This window comes from Panthera leo, chromosome A3 (assembly GCF_018350215.1).
Source record: "Panthera leo isolate Ple1 chromosome A3, P.leo_Ple1_pat1.1, whole genome shotgun sequence".
In the NCBI taxonomy this organism is placed as follows: Eukaryota; Metazoa; Chordata; class Mammalia; order Carnivora; family Felidae; genus Panthera; species Panthera leo.
The window spans coordinates 32,814,481-32,828,851 of NC_056681.1; the positions used below are offsets into that span (position 1 = coordinate 32,814,481).

The 14,371-nt window shown below is 39.5% G+C and overlaps 1 long non-coding RNA gene across 1 annotated transcript in view; it reads left to right on the forward strand.

Annotated features, from left to right (window-relative positions):
- Positions 1-13,809, forward strand: part of LOC122214956 — a 110,444-nt gene extending 96,635 nt beyond the window's left edge. The window contains exon 3 of the long non-coding RNA XR_006200166.1: positions 11,731-13,809. This is a non-coding gene — a long non-coding RNA (uncharacterized LOC122214956). The remainder of the gene's footprint in view (positions 1-11,730) is intronic.
- Positions 13,810-14,371: the final 562 nt, after the last annotated feature.

Genomic DNA, 14,371 nt, shown 5'->3' on the forward strand with positions numbered 1-14,371 from the left:
AAGCAACTAAAGGATAATGAAGTTTGTCTTCTAAAGGAAATATTTTAAAGAATAACCAAAGAAGCATCATCCAGTTGAAACGTATTAAAGCTGTTTTCCCCCCACATCTACAAAAATGACTAGAATGACCTTTTCATTTGGGGATAATTTGAAGTCCATTGGCATCCTAAGCATTAATCTTGTTATCCTCATCCCTACCTTTGGAAGTATCCTTTTTTTTTTTTTTTTTTTTTTTTTTTAACAAAACAAGACCCCATTTATTTCTGAAAAAACTGTGATACAATTGTATGCCTCCTGTTATTACTACAGACAGACTTGGTAAAAATCATGTAAGATCTCATAAGTAGTCATTCTGTACCATTATATGTAATTGTTTGTTGATTAATGCTTTCAATTATGTCGATTTTCACTATGTGACCCAAACCACCTTGACAGCGACAGCCTGGTATACTCATTACTGGGGATGAGCAAAGAACAAAATGCTAGGTTCACTTCCAGCCCTCAAGAGCTGAACAACTCACTTGAACCTTATCTGAACTATCAAAAAGTTTCGACTCTGCAAAAACCCGTGTTTGAGGAAGGGCAGGGAATGTGTGGTGCGAGGAAGGCTTGAGGGTGGAATGGGAGGGGGGTTGTTGTTGGAAATTGTGCAAGAATGAGTTTCCTTGTGAGTGATCTGGTACTTCCTGATTCTGGCTGGGCCAGAAATACCACAAAAGGCTTTCTTGAAACTTCCAAGATCTTTGGAAAGCCTTCCTCCAAGCAGTTTGCCACTTCTGCATGCCTGGGCTTTGGCCAGGGCTGGAGACAGAAGTATGTGCAAGGGGAAACAGTTTAATAGAAAGTTACCTGGATACTTGAGAGTTGTCAAAAGAGGTTTACCTCCAATGGAATAAAACCTGAGTGGTTTGGCCAGGGTCAATGATCTTAACCATTCCATTTTTTATAAAAAGATGGAGCTTAGAAGGCAACAGTAGAAATTACTAGAGTGACCTGCTTATTTTATAGAGAGAGTCAGGATACCCAGAGGAGCCATGTGACTGAAGCTATACAGATGTGGACTAGAGTGAAGTTAGAGTCAGTGGAGGAGTAAGAGGGAAGGAGTGAGCTGAACAGATTTCCAGAGGCTTGAGTTCTATCTTTGTTATGCCACTAGTGGTATGATCTTGAGCAAGTCATTTCACTTCTCTGACACTTTGTGCAACATTTCAAATACAAAATACTAAATTAAGCATTTCTGTGGGATGATAGTGCTAGAAAGAAGTGATTTAGAAGCAAGACCCAGCTGCATAAGAACATATCAAATAAGGAAGAGAAAGAATGACATCCAGGGAAGGCTAGTGAATAAGGAGAAGACTTTAATGAAAACATAAGGAACCTGATGAGGAGTGTTATATTGGGGAATAGGCAGATAATTACTGAAACAAAACAAAACAAGAAAAAAAAAACCAAAAACCTGGAGAAGAAGTAAAGTTGTTTGATGTAGTTTTTAATGAAGTCATAAGAATCTAAGTTTTGTGAAATAAACAGAAGAATCTGAAGACAGGCATGAAAGGAACATGTTCCCCAGAGGGGGCAGCACTAGGACAAATTAGTTTCCTAAACCATGCTTTGTGGAACATAAGGCAAAAAGCATGGGGTACCCTAAGTTTCTCCAACCAGAGTGATCTCCAGTTTATCTCTTGAGAGTAAGTTTTTCGTTAAAGTTTTCTAAGGCTAAAAAGAAGCTTTGCTAATTGCTGAGCTTGCATTTAGTCAAGAACACTAGTGGCGTGTTTATGAGTTCATTTCCTGTGACTCTTTATTTTTTTTTATTTTTTTTAAATGTTTATTTATTTTTGAGACAGAGAGAGACAGAGCATGAACGGGGGAGGGTCAGAGAGAGAGGGAGACACAGAATCCGAAACAGGCTCCAGGCTCTAAGCTGTCAGCACAGAGCCTGACGCGGGGCTCGAACTCACGGACCGCGAGATCGTGACCTGAGCCGAAGTCGGCCACTTAACCGACTGAGCCACCCAGGCGCCCCTCCTGTGACTCTTTAAAAAATTTTTTTAATGTTTATTTTTGAGAGAGACAGAGCATGAGCGGGGGAGGGGCAGAGAGAGAGAGAGAGAGAGAGAGAGAGAGAGAATGAATATGAAGCAGGCTCCAGGCTCTGAGCTGCCAGCACAGACCCCAGGATCATGACCTGAGCCGAAATCAGATGCTTAACTGACTGAGCTACCCAGCTGCCTCTACTATGACTCTTTTAAAAGATAAAATTTCATGGTCTTGAGTGGGTAAAGTTCTGAAGTGGCTGTCCTGTATAAAATACTAATGAAAGTTGCAACACTACCATTCTCATTGGGAGGTAACTTTGGAACTAGAAATCTCTGAGCTGGGCGCTCCAAAGGAGAGGCACTGGCCATCTTACAGGACTGACACTCCAGTTTGGTCATGGTCTTTTGACCAAGTGTTGCTCAGTGTGTGAAGGGGAAGTCAAAAACCAGGATCCACATCCCTCCTACCTGTCTGGCCTGCAGTGAGGTTGACCTCCAGAAGTATCTGATTAGAGTAGAGTAGGGAAAGGCAACTATAATCAGTAGCTCAAGAGTATAAACATGGAGAAGGAAGACCATCCAGGAAAACAGAAACAACAAACACAAATAGTATGATAGAGAATCATGGATACTCATCAGTGCAAAATTGGTCTGGTAGGGAGCAGTGTTGACCCTGGAGTCTGGTCAACAAGCCTTCTTGTGTTGACGTGGTAACTGCATGCTGGAAGCAGGTGAGAAGGGATCCCTGTGTGGCACCATTAACATTAGGATGCTTCTTCCAGGTATGGAGGTCATTTCTTTTTAATCATTAAGTGAAACAAAATCATCTTCTTTTCTTTCTCTTCTGCCCACAGGGCCTTCTCAGTTGCATCTTCAAAACTGCTTCCTCAGTGTGCTTTTACTCTGAGGCATGAAAGTGTTAGCCAGTACCTCATTTTGCTCCCTGCTGGGGGTGTCTCAACTGAATAGAGCAGAGGGACTTGCAGATTTAAGAGTTAAGTCCAAAAAGCAGCTGGCTCCTAACTTTTTGTTCAAGGGAGCCAAGCAGAGCAGAGCTGATGATTGCCCTGGCCAGTGGGAGCAAGAGCCAGGCACCTGTCAAATGCTGCGCTGCCCACTTTCCTCTGCACTGTTCCCCAGCGTGCCTGCCTTGAGAATGACAGTTCACACCACCACTGTCTCCCTCCACAGAAAGCCAACTGCCAGCATCCTCTTAAATTCCTTCTCTAGCAGATATTTTGATCCCTAAGCAAGTTTCTTTCTTTCTCTGCTCCCCCCACCATTTGGCAGGAAAAAAAATGCCCAAAAGGGAAAATGATGATGTCTTTCTTCTTAAATGAGGTTATTAAACACAACATGCCCATTCTTTTGCTTTGGGAATGAGGGAGGGCACATGGTATCAACTGTGTGTGTGTGTGAGGTATAGTGGGGGAGGGGATTTGCACGTGTACGTTTGTCTGTTATCTGGGTCTTGAGAAGCTTGAAATCTGTATCTAGAAGGGCTAACTCTCCTCTTTCCTCAGTCTTAAGTTTTTTTTAATGTTTATTTATTTTTGAGAGAGAGAGACAGAGTGCAAGCAGGGGAGGAGCAGAGAGAGAGGGAGACACAGAACCTGAAGAAGGCTCCAGGCTCCGAGCTGTGAGCATGGAGCCTGATGTGGGGCTTGAACTCATGAACCACGAGATCATGACCTGAGCCGAAGTCAGACTTGACCGACTGAGCCTCCCAGGTGCCCCCTCAGTCCTAAGTTAAAATGTTAATAAATACTCTGTGGATTTTTTCACTTCTGGGTGTGCTGGTTACAGGGCTGACCCCCGTAAGAAAGACATTGTAAATGGCCCCCAAGGTTCTGGGTGTAAATTGAAATGAGCACTTCACAGGTTCAGGATGAAAGGATGGTTTTCTCTCCTACATCAGAAAATGCTGCCCACTGGACTGACCCTTTGGCTTAGGACACAGGCACTGGCTTGGGCATCAAAAGAACTAAGTTTAAGATCAACTCTGTTGCTAACTCACTTGGGACTCCAGCAATCTTTTTTCCTTTGCTGGATTTCAGTACCCTCATTTGTAAAATGAGAGGGTTAGACATCACCTCCAAACTGCTATGATTTTCATGAATTTGGCTGTACTTAATCGGTGGAGCCTGTGGCCCTAACCTGAAGCCTATGAACCAAGTAAACCTACTTCAATTTAGTTCCTTTCTTGACACAGGAAACAAACAGAACACAGTGTTGCAGAGAGCCCAGAGACTAGGTCTTGTTTTTAGGAGAGAGCCTAGAGATGACAGCAGCATGCATGCATGCCTGGCACATTCCTTCACCATAACCACAAAGAGCCTGCATATATTTGTTGTTGTTTTTAATTGCAAACTTTTCTAACAATCTGCCCTTTAGAAATGATTGCCCCTCTCCGAGGATCAGATCACAGCCTAGGCAGTTCTCAGAGAAAATTAAATGAAGAATGCTGAGCCTGGAATCTATGATTAGGGTGCCTGGCTAAGTAAAGATGATCATGTACTTTCGCAAATGGGTCAGCTGTGGCCCCGGATATCCACAGTGGAGCGGCAAATGATTCATGCTGGCTTGATAGCCTCTCTAATGCTAGATTTACAGCTGGATTTAGGGCTAAATGTTGCAGGTAAATCTAAAGGAGCAGAAAGAGGCTAGGGAGGCAATTGGGAATCACGGGAATTTCCATCAAAGCTTTTCAGAAGCAGGAATCCATTTTACCTTTGTCGATGACTGTGGTTTGCTAGGATCAAGATCAAAGGAATCACCGTGGGCAGAGCCATGACAAATGCGAGGCTCAGTCTGGTGAAACCTAGCATTAGCCCCTCTCTTAGGCTGCCGTCTAGACTGGAAGTGGGTGCTCGTGCCAGACCAGGCTGAGTGTGTAGTCAGGGTGCTCCTTCATGACTGGGCAGAGGAGGTATAAACGTTCTTCTTGATCCCCACAGGGAAGTTCACAGCCAGGGCCAGTCCAGTGAGGCCCAACACAGCTGTAGCTCCAATCAGAAGAGTAGTTTTGTAGGAAAATGGGGGACATGATGTAAGCATAGAGCTAAGTAGTTGATGGAGATGCAGAGCTGTTTGTTAATGAAATCCAACTGCCTTGAGTTGTGCTTCTCCTTTTCCCTTTCTGATAGCTTTGGAAGACTGCTTCAAAAGTCTAAGAAGTTGTTCACTTGCAGGACCAGAGACATTTGAACTGACATTAACCAAGAAGAATAACTACTGGAGACTTTTTTTCTTTCTGATGGTCCATATGGTTTTCCAGAGCTTCAGTTACTGTTCTAAGACAGCTCAAGTAGCTAATGAAGGGATATTCTGGACTCTGAATAGGCAATGTTATGACACGTTCCATATTGTCTTTTCCATAGCATGCTAGCATCGACCAGTGTTTAAATCTTTATTTGCCTTTTGGGAACACCAGCATAGAAAACACCCAGCACCACCCCCCCCCCCCAGAAAAAAAAAAAGATACCAATGACATTTTCCAAGATTTAGTGCATACATTATCTCATGTGGCAATTACATTGACCTGAAAGGTGGGCAGAGGGTATCCTTCTGAACATTTTAAGAGTGGAGCTAAGAGAACTAGAAAAAGAGTCAGAACTCAGTGCTTTCAGGACTCAGTGCTTTCATTTTCTTTGGGTAAATACCCAGTAGTGGAGTTACTAGATCATGTGATAATTCTACTTTTAATTTTTAAAAGAGCCTCCATACTGTTTGCCACATTGACTGCCCCAATTCACATTCTCACCGACAGTGCGAGTGTTCCTTTTTCTGCACATCCTCTCCAACACTTGTTATTTCTTGTCTTCATGTCTCTAGCTTTCCTGACAGATGTGAGGTGATATCTTTTTGTGGTAGTGATTTGCAATTCCCTGATGATGAGTGATGTTGAACATCTTTTCTTGTGTCTGTTGGCCATTTGTATATCTTCTTTGAAACAATGGTTATTAAGGTTCTCTCCCATTTTTTAAATTGGATTATTTGTATTTTGGGTGTTGAGTTTTTATTTATTTTGGAAAACAAAAACACTAATTTGAAAAGATAAGTGCACCCCTGTGTTTATTGCAGCATTATTTATCATAGCCAAGGTATGGAAGCAACCCAAGTGTTCATCCATAGATGAATGGATAAAAAAAGATGTGGTATATAAATACAATGATCTGTTACTCAGCCATAAAAAATAATGAGATCTTGCTATTTGCAACAACATGAATGAATTTTAGAGATTATGATTCTAAGTGAAATAAGTCAGAGAAAGACAAATACCATATGATTTCACTTACATGTGGAATTTAAGAAACAAATCATAAACAAAGAAAAAAAGAGACAGACAAAAAAAACCAGACTCTTAAATACAGAGAACAAATTGGTAGTTGCTAGAGGGGAGGTGGGTTGGGGGGGTGGGTGAAACAGGTGAGGGGATTAACAGTATACTTAACTTGAAGAGCACCGAGTAATGTATAGAATTGTTGAATCACTATATTGTACACCTGAAACTAATATAGTACTATTAGTTATACTTTGGTTGAAACAAATAAGTAAATAAAAGTCAGGAATCAAAGTTTCAGTTCTGCTTCTAGTAATCGTTGTGGTGTCATTCAAGGCAAGTCTCATTTTCCTTTTCTATGAACTTGTGTTTAAATTGGGAGTGCTAAGTTGGTGGGAATGCAAATTGGTGCAGCCGCTCTGGAAAGCAGTGTGGAGGTTCCTCAGAAAATTAAAAATAGACCTACCCTATGACCCAGCAATAGCACTGCTAGGAATTTATCCAAGGGATACAGGAGTACTGATGCATAGGGGCACTTGTACCCCAATGTTTATAGCAGCACTCCAACAATAGCCAAATTATGGAAAGAGCCTAAATGTCCATCAACTGATGAATGGATAAAGAAATTGTGGTTTATATACACAATGGAATACTACATGGCAATGAGAAAAAATGAAATATGGCCTTTTGTAGCAACGTGGATGGAACTGGAGAGTGTGATGCTAAGTGAAGTAAGCCATACAGAGAAAGACAGATACCATATGGTTTCACTCTTATGTGGATCCTGAGAAACTTAACAGAAACCCATGGGGGAGGGGAAGGAAAAAAAAAAAGAGGTTAGAGTGGGAGAGAGCCAAAGCATAAGAGACTGTTAAAAACTGAGAACAAACTGAGGGTTGATGGGGGGTGGGAGGGAGAGGAGGGTAGTTGATGGGTATTGAGGAGGGCACCTTTTGGGATGAGCACTGGGTGTTGTATGGAAACCAATTTGACAGTAAATTTCATATATTAAAAATAAATAAAATAAAAAAAAACATGACAATAGAAAAATAAATAAATAAATAAATTGGGAGTGCTAAGATGGGGATGAGGGTAACAGTGTACGAATCCCAAAATAATTATGCCCATTATGGATGTTTACCAGAAAGAATAATTTGCAGCCTTGAAAAATGACAGTTGTGGATATAATGCAAAAATGATCATGATATAATGCTAAATAAAATGTCAACCACAAGATTGTATATGGAGTTTACAGTTTTGCAAAACAATGCATGTGGAGAAAGGGAAAAGGAAACAATGTAAGTTTTAGCTAAGGTTACAGTAGGGTAATTATTCAGGTATTTTCATATTTTCCCCCATTTTTTAGAGAGACCAGGGAAGAGGGGCAGAGGGAGAGAGAAAGAATCTTAAGCAGGCTCCACGCTCAGCACAGAACCTGATACAGGGCTCAATCCCATAACCTTGGGGTCATGATCTGAGCCAAAATCAGGAGTTGGATGCCAAACCGACGGAGCCACCCAAGTGCCCCTTATATTTCTATAATATGATTAGTTATATCATTTTTTACGTATCTAGATATAAGCGAGTCTGTGAAGTGAAAAAGAGATACTTACCCCCTCCACACACCAAATTTCACCAGCCCTACAAAGGGATTTTCCACTTACTAAAGTCTTGAGCAAGTTATCAATTCTGAGCTTCAGTTTCCTTAACTATAAGAGGACCATAAAAATTTTAACTTCTATGTATTAATTTCTTACTTTGTGCCAGACAGTCATCCTGAGCATTTTCACTTGTACTAACACATGAAATCCTCATTATAACACAAAAAGCAGGTCTTATTATTTTCTGTATTTTAAAGATCAGGAAACAGAGGCACAAAGAGGTTAAATTAGGTCACCCAGCTGAGGGTGGAGGATTTCTTAGCAAATCAGGACAGAATAATACCAAACCCCCTAGAGTCAACTACTGAGCCAGACTACTTTAAGGAAGAATGGTTACAAAATTCAATCCTGTTTCTTGGGAAGGCCCCTCTTGCAGAATTGGTACATCACACATACTAAACAGATCTAGTTCTTTCTTAGATTAATTTATTCCTAAGGCTCACATGTACATTTGTTAAATTACAAAGCTGAAGATTTAGAGACTGGGTGCTGAAGATATCAGTGTAAATTCATCATTTGGTTAACTTCATTGGGGTTAATCAAATGGGGCTAGTGATGATGAAGAGATACTTTTGGGAATCATGTGGCTGAATTTAAAAATGCATGTTTTTCTCTAAAGCAAAGTCATCTTGAACATGTTTTGATATTATCTAATATTCCTGATTTGTTTCCATAAATATCTAAGACTCAGAGAAAACCTGAGCCCACCATACCTAGAAAATCTTTTAAAACTTTTTTCTTCTCCAGTAGTTTCCCTCAATTATTTGAAAAGTCATTTTTCTCCTTGCTCTAGCTTCCCTCCCTTTAGGTTTAAGCTCCCCTGAATTTTATGACTCATCCAGTTCTATATCTATCTAAAAGATTGAAGCAAAGGTTGGTACTCTCTCAGGACTAGCGTGCTTATGTTCATTTGTTCATTGGAATTTAAGGCTTCCTTTGCCAGGAGTAATAACCTTCCGTGTCCTTCAGACCTCTGTGGCTGTAGAACCTTGATGCCAGCCTGGGGCAAGGGAAGGGAGAAAAGGAAAGAACAGGGGGAAATATAATTTTTCATAGACTTGTTAATATTTTCTATGGGGAATTCTGATGCTTAGAAAAGGTGCACTCTTCAGGTCACTCTTTAGGGAAGATAATCCTGGAAAAAGAAAGGAGGGTTTGTAGTTTTGGAGCATCTCTACATTAAGAAATAGAGGAAAAAATAGAGAAAAAAAAACCAAAAGGCAAAAACAAAACTAGTGAAAACCAGGAGCAACTTGAAGAACAGACGAAACAGTGCATCAGGAAAGAGGATTAGAGGACTGTTCTCTCTGTCCCCTCTTTCCCTTCTCTTCTCAATCTTCATTGAATAAACAAATATGTGTATAAAGACCCAGTGAATGAGTAAATTTTTGAATGAATAAATGAATGAATCAATCATAGGTTCATTTTCTCAACTTGGCTTATCCTCAGAATCAGCTGGAAGCCATTTTTATAATACAAATCCCTGGGATATCCCCCTGAAATCTGCTTCATTAAGTCACAAATGGAGCCCAACCATCTATTTTTAAGCAGCTTCCCAAATGATTCCAATGGTCAGCCACATTTGAGAACCCAAGGTCTAGAACCCAGCTATAATCTAGATTCTGTTTTTATTCCCACTCTGAATGAGGGCACCACACTGATTGTCCCCATAGTGAACGTAGTTGAAGATTAATTAATCAATCGTTATTCCCTTCTTGATCCAAGCAGCTGATTCCCCTGTTTGGCATCCTTATGTTGCCAATGAAACTTAGTGATAATTTGCAAGAATTTGTCTTAGAAGCTTTTTTAAATTAAGCTTTTCATTTTAATTCCACTAATTAACATACAATGTTTTATTAGTTTCAGGTGTATGATATAGTGATTCAACAATTCTGTACCTAACTCAGTGTTCATCATGATAAGTATACTTTTTAATCCCCATCATCTGTTCACCCATCCTCCCACCCACCTCCCCTTTGGTAACCATAATTTTAGAAGCTTTTAAATTAAAATAATCATAAGAGTCTCCATCCTATTCTATATCTATTTTTTGAAATTGTCCATTCCCAAACCAAGAATCCTCTTGCTTAGTGTACTTTTCATTTCTGGTTAAAAATGAGGATGCTTCTAAGATCCATAGGTTTTAGAAATGTCTGAACTCATCTCCCTCTCCCTGCTTAATCATATGTATTTTTTTTGATAAATATGTATTGAACACCTCTAGGTTGCTAGGAACACTGAAGATACAGAGATGACCGATACCATCCCTTTCCTTAAGGAATTTATAGACTAGTGGGTAAATTGCATAAGAAAATGATTATTCTACAATCCAGGTATGGTGAAAATATGCATAGATTAGGAAAGTAGGAATATATGTTGGGTCAGGAGGGTGATAAGTATTGATGAACAAAACAAAAACCAAGATTTATATGATTAAGGAGGACTGAAGCATTGTGTCCACTGTTTTAGAGATGATGCCCTTAAACCCTTGGATAACTAAAAGCAGGGCTGTGTGTATGTTGGAGATGGTGGTGAACATGATGTTGGAGATGCAAATAGAGACCATTTTATGATGTATCTTGAATATCTTCCTAAAATTTTGGATTGTAGACTGAAGTAGTGGGACTCTCATAAGAGACTCAAGCATGAGATAGACACAAACATGTAAACATTTGAAGAAATGCTGTCTCATTGTTGCGAGAGGTTTGCCTAATCTGAAATTTGTCAGACTGGAAGATTCAGAACTACAGAGGAAGTGATAGGGACCTGAAGAAGTTACCCTCAGGAAATCTAGAGAGAGGGGACAAGGGAAGAAATGAAGTGGTAGAAATAATCACTGAACATTGATGATTGGGTATGTTTGTATGTGTCATGGGTAGTAGTGACAAAGTAGGGGGATGTTAGAATGGCCCTTAATGCTTTTAAACCTTGGCCATTTAGAGAATAGTGGTATGATTCATAGAACCATTTGTTTAGCTGATTTTTATTCATTTTACTGTGGTATCTAGAGAAAATGCTGAGAGCATCACAATGCAAGGACCCAAATCCAAGCACTTGAGCAACTGGCTTGCCTGCCTTCTTTCTTTCTTTCTTTCTTTCTTTCTTTCTTTCTTTCTTTCTTTCTTTCAGTTCTTATCAAGGCTGAAAGATCTTCTAAGCACACATGAAAGAAACAGCAGGGCCAAGACTACTTTGAACTTACTGCACATGATTCCTTTCATATAAGATATGCTTGACAAACATTAATTAAATCTCCAAGCACCTCTTTGAAGTAATGTAGGAAATATGTACAGGTGGGTAAACTGAGGCCCTGGGAACTAGAAGGAGAGCCTGAGGACATACTAGGGCAGGTGCAGCATTTGAAAAGACCCTCATATGAGGCCCTTGTTTCTCTGATGAGGCCAGATGGAGGTGCTTGTTTCCAAGCAAAGATCTTCCAGAAAGTCCTCTAAACCAGGCAGGATGAGGCAGGCTGGTTAATTTACTCCAGTGGCCACATTGTCTGAGGTCAGACTTGGCAGCCATGGGCTTTATAGCACACCCTGTCTACTTATAATCCAGATGCATCATCTCCTTCCTCAAATCTATAGCTATGTTGTATCCGTTCTGATGTTTGCTTTGTCTTGTAACTTGCTGGTGGTCATGAGAGTCAGAAGGTGAGGGCACTTGACTTTATGGCCAAAAGAAGTAACCGGAGTCATTTTTGTACCTGAGTTCCTGCTTTTTAGATGTTTTTTTTTTTTTGCAGGGCACTACAGAGTAGGAGTGGGCACATGGAAGAGTCGAGCTGTGATGCAGGCCTGCCAGCAGCAGCCTTGGCCAAACTTATGGGGAGCTCTGGAGCTAAAATGGCCCTTCAGAGTTGTTCCAAGTGGTTATGATGGGCAAGCCCTTTGTACTTCCACACTGACCAGTCATTGGACATGCCTATCCTGAGAAGGGCTTCTGCTGACCCAACCTCTGAAAAGACTGATAATGGTGGAAGGCTGTGCACAGACCACATGAAGAACCTCATCTTCTGTTTAGTAAACTGGATACATCCAAAAATATGGGCCTTGGTCACTTGTATCTGCTGCCTAACTATTGATTCTACTCACAGAGTTATTCTGTATATCCATCTGTCTATTGCACCTGTAGCACCTATGATGCCAGAAATGATGTTAGGTGATATAATGATAAAAGAATAAGTACCTGTGGTCAGGAAGCTCTCAGTCTAGTGAAGGAGACACAAAATAAATAGACAAACAGAATCAACTCAGAAAGAGCTAAATACTTCAGGAAATAGGAGAATCAGATAGAGAGGAAATACCAAAAAATAAATACATGCACATATGTTGTTGAAGAGAAAAATATGGGAAGGACTTTTGCTCTCATCCAGTGGCATAAAAAGCCTTCCTCATGATAGTCCAACAATATATGCAGATCATCACCAATTTAGGAGGTTACAAAGTTAGGAGACATGCTTGAAATTTATGGCAGGTAATTGAAAACTGATTTTTATAGTGCAGTAGACCTTCCTGGCAAAGGGAATGAATTAAAAATAATCACTCAGAGGGGAAAAAAACCATGTTTTTAAACAGGAGGATTTGGAGTTAGTGGAATTGTAAACAGTTTTCTGCGTAATACATCAGTAATATGAAGTGAATATTTCTTCACTGACTCTTTTTATTTCTAATATATTCTTCTAAATCCATTGTCCTTTATTGTGTGTGTGTTAGAAGTTTTAATTTTTTTTCCAGAAGCATTTCTCAAAGAAATCTTTGACTACAAATATATTCAGTTGCCTTACTGTATGTAATGGTCCCTTGAAAATCCTGTTGCAGTTAAAATTTCTAAGGAATCCATTCAGAGATGAGAGGCATCTAGACATTTTGTTCATTAGTTTGGTTAACCATTGGTTTTCCATTTTATTTACTACATTTTCCTCTTTCTGTATGATTTAGTTCTCTAAAACATTTGGGCGGTTTGCATGAAAGGGTCTATATCATAAATGCTTTTAAGGTTTATATGATTTATACGTACAGCACTCATGATTCATGTCTCAAATGGCCATGTTGGTGGATTTTTTTTATTAAATTCTTGATTTATGTGAAATAGATAAATACACGGATCATTCAGAACAAGGGTGTCTGTGTTTGGGGGTGGAGAGGGAAAGGACTGGAGGGATTTGGATGCATGAATAACTCCCTATGGGTCCTAATGGGATTTGCACAAGGAAGACTCCTGTATTCCAAGATACACTCTTTCTTCATCCTAACATGTGGTTAGGTATATGTTATTGATATCATAACTTTAATTTCCGAGCCATGTTAAATAGATATGTGTTTTAGATGTCCCCCTTAAGGAATGAAACATGAAAGAATATGTCTTTTTTCTTTTTCCTCTCCCCATGTTACATATGATAGATTACCTTGACATTCTAAAATGTCTATCTACCTGATTTTTAAATCCCTTGAAGGCTGCTTGTTGGTCTTTCTTTGTATTATGAACAATCTCCTATGTTTCATCAGTATTTACCATCATAATAGCTGCAAATGGAACCAAGAATGCTTCTTAACAATGGGAGCATTTCATAAAGACGATACTTAAATAGGGTTTCCTGTAATAGTAATAAAACATTTTCAGGTTCACTCTCAGCTGAAGAAAGGAACTTTCACCCTGCTTAAAGCTAGAGTTGTGTGAGAAAGTGTGCATGTGCATGTTTCAAATAACCAAACCAATAAGTCCTATTTCTCTCCTTATTATAATCAAGGGAACAAGCATTCTAATAAAATTGTGTTCAACAGTTCCTCTATAAACTCCCTCCCTCATCCTAGCTCCACCTGGTATAATATAAAATGTAATATACTTTGGAGGCGTTTTTAATAAAACTTTTTCAGATGACTCTATGTGGCAACACAATTCATTTATAGTTTCCTATTAGTTCACCTTTATAGAGGTTTTAGTCTTTCCTATCTCATGGGGTAAAAGAGTCACTTTTTTTTTTGTAACCAACATGTATTTCCGTTGATTTAATCTCTCCATTTCTTAATGTTTCACATGTAAGACAAAGGTGGGGGCAGGGGGAACAATTAACTTGCCCCTACCCCTTTGACATTAAGATTGATATTTTATATGACTCCTACCTTTCCCTGATACTTTTTATTATAAGGCTCTATATTAACTCTGTTATTTATAAAGATGGAGAAAGAGGAGGGAGGAGCTAATTCATGATTTATTTTTATTAAAATAACTGCACAATTATTCTGTGTTATCCCCAGGGTCAAAATAGTGTTATTCATTCAGAGTGACTTTTTTAATTAATTAATTAATTTATTTATTTTGAGAGAGAGAGAATGTAAGCTTGGGAGGGGCAGAGAGAGAGAGAGAATCCCAAGCAGGCTTTGCAG